We start from the raw sequence: 2,881 nt of genomic DNA on the forward strand, positions 1-2,881 counted from the left end.
TGGGGGTCAGGGCCACCCCTAGGTAGGTGACTTGTGGGGTAGAGAGTTGAGTTTTGGAAGGGGAGACCCTGTATCCCCGCTGTGCTAGAAAGTTAAGGAGGGAGGCTGTATCTCGGAGAGAGACCTCCCTGGAGGGGCTGCACAGGAGGAAGTCATCTACATACTGGAGGAGAGTGCTACACCGAGAGTCATAAGAGGACAGGTCCTCGGCCAAGGCCTGGCCGAAAAGGTGGGGACTATTACGGAATCCCTGAGGCAGGACCGTCCAGGTTAATTGTTGGGTCCTCTGGGTGTCTGGATCCTTCCAAGTAAAGGCGAAGAGTGGCTGGGAGCCTGCATATAGGGGGATGGTGAAGAAGGCATCTTTAAGGTTCAGGACTGTGAAATGAGTGGTAGTGGGGGTATCTGAGCTAGGAGAGTATATGGGTTAGGGACCACTGGATGCAGTGGTACTATGGCAGAGTTGATTATCCGCAGATCCTGCACCAGTCGGTAAGCACCAGACGGCTTCTTTACTGGGAGGATGGGAGTATTATAAGGGGAGTTGGTAGGAACCAGAAGACCTTGGAGGAGCAGCCGGTTAACAATGGGCTGGAGGCCCTTGCGATGGGCATGTGAGATAGGAAATTGAGGCCTAGAAGGGAAGCAAGAGGGATCCTTAAGGCGAATGAGGACTGGGGTGTGGTGCTTGGCCACCGTAGGCCAGACTACTGGACTAACTTTTTCGGGGGAAATGGGGAAATCAGATGAAGGCTCTGGGGAGAAGACAGCACAGGCGAGGGCCAGGAGCGGAGATGGGGGAACTCGGTGTGAGGTGAGGCAGATAGATGCCCCGAGCTTTTACTGTCGAGTTGGTGGCCTGGGGCTGGGGCATTGCTTTGCCCAGTGGCCTTCCTGGCCACGCCTGAAGCAGGCTCCCAGAGGTGTTTGGGTTTCAGACTGTTTCCTGAGATGGGGGCTCTGAGGCCCCTGTTGTGCCGGCCGCAGGACAGCGACTAGGGCTTGGGTTTGAAGGGCCACTTTCTGTTCTAGCCTCTGGGCCTGCATGGCCTTGGCTTCCTCCTCTCGGGCTTTATAAACTTTAAAGGCCATATTCACCAGGTCTCGGAGTAGAGTCTAGGGGCCCTCCTCCGCCTTTTTAAGCTTGTGCCGGATGTCTGGAGCGGACTGGGTGATAAAGTGGGTAGCTAAGACTGTGAACCTCAGTGGTGAGGAAGGGTCCAAACGACTGTGAAGGGTAAGAGCCTCTGTTAAACGATTAAGGAAAGAGGCTGGGTTTTTGTTAGGCTCCTGTGTGATCTCCCTCAGTTTGTCATAGTTAATGACTTTTTGAGTCATCTTTTTCATCCCTGCAATAAGGCAGCAGACCATCTGATGCCTCCTAGTCCTACCTGTGACACCATCCTGATAGCTCCATTGTGGGTCCTTGGCAGGCACTGCCGTGGCCCCGACCGGCAAAGAATGGTGGGAGTTATGTACCTGATCAGCGTAGTCCCGAGCGGCTGAGGTGACATGATCGCACTCCTCAGGAGTGAGGGTGGAGGTTAAAATCACGTGGAGGTCATGTCATGTGAGCTTATATGCCTGAGTGAGGTATCGAAATTCCTTGGTGTAGGCAGTCGGGTTGGCAGAGTAGGAACCTAGGTGCTTTTCAATCTGGGACAGGTCCGCCAGGGAGAAGGGAACATGTACCCAAACCAGTCCCTCAGCACCTGCCACGTCCTGGAGAGGGGCCAGTAACTGGGCCCGGGGCCTGGTAACCGGAGGGCTGGTCCATTTACAGGGTGGTGTAGGATTGTAAGATGGCAGCGGGGTGAGAGTAGGGAATGAGGTGGAAGGAGGGCAAGATGGCGGTGATGACGGAAGAGAAGGGTATAGCTTGTGGGTGGCTGGGGCAGAGCCAGAAACAGAGGAGTCAGGTGTGACGTGAACAGGACTGGAGGAGGGAGGCGGTGCCTCCGTGGCAGTAGGGACGGAAGTGGATGGGGGAGGGAAGCCGACTGAACCCGGAATGACTGGAGCTGAGGACAAGGAAATTAGAGATGGTGGGCTGGGGGAAAGAGCCGGATATAGGAGGGGCAGGATGGGAGGTAAGGCAGGAGCAGACACCGGAGGGGCCTGAGTGGAAGAGGTCTGGGCACAGAAGGTCAAATAAGGAGGGGGTTGAGAAAGAGCAGACATTTGAGAAGAGGTGGACAGGAGGGGAGGAGAAGGAGGGGCAGGAGCTGAAGGGGGAAGGCCAAGGTCCTCCAGAGGATCTGTAAAGGAAGATTCCGACACTGGGAGAGGCTGATAGCCCCTATTAGGGGATTTGGCCAGGAGGAACTGGGCCGAGGAACATCTGAAGCAGAGGTCTGGGTGGGTGCATGATGCCCAAAAGGCCTGGATATGGGGAACTTCGGACCATTTCCCAGTCCAGTGACAATAATTACTGAGATTGGTGAGGATGCCGAAATTGAAAGTTCCCTCGGGGGGCCAGCGAGACTGATTGTCCAGAGGATATTGGGGCCAGGCCCGGGAGGAAAGGAAGATCAGCTTCCATTTATGGATATCCTCGGACAACCCCAGAGTAGCCAGATTAGATATGAGACACCGCAAGGTGGTCTGAACCTCAGTTTTAGAAGGCTGGCTTCCCATGGCCGCAATCTCCATCCCCGGGTCCCTAAACAAGCGAGCCCAGAGTCCCAGACCCACTCAGAATAGGGACGGAAAGGAAAATCCGTTTCCTTTTATAGGGTTGGCGATCCGAAGATAGGGACGTCTCCACTACACCGGAGCCAAAGGCACCATGCTGGAGGGGTGAGCCCAGACGCAGCTGCGATTTCGGACTGGGCATCCTGGAGGGTAGGAGGAGAAGTCAGGGAAAGAGAGGGGCTCACCA

General features: G+C 55.5%; 1 pseudogene; it reads left to right on the forward strand.

Annotated features, from left to right (window-relative positions):
• The first annotated feature begins 2,635 nt into the window (after window positions 1-2,635).
• The window catches only part of LOC103271020, a 4,825-nt pseudogene continuing 4,579 nt past the window's right edge, over window positions 2,636-2,881 (forward strand).

This window comes from Carlito syrichta, unplaced genomic scaffold (assembly GCF_000164805.1).
Source record: "Carlito syrichta isolate Samal-C Ts95f unplaced genomic scaffold, Tarsius_syrichta-2.0.1 Scaffold311102, whole genome shotgun sequence".
Taxonomy (NCBI): domain Eukaryota; kingdom Metazoa; phylum Chordata; class Mammalia; order Primates; family Tarsiidae; genus Carlito; species Carlito syrichta.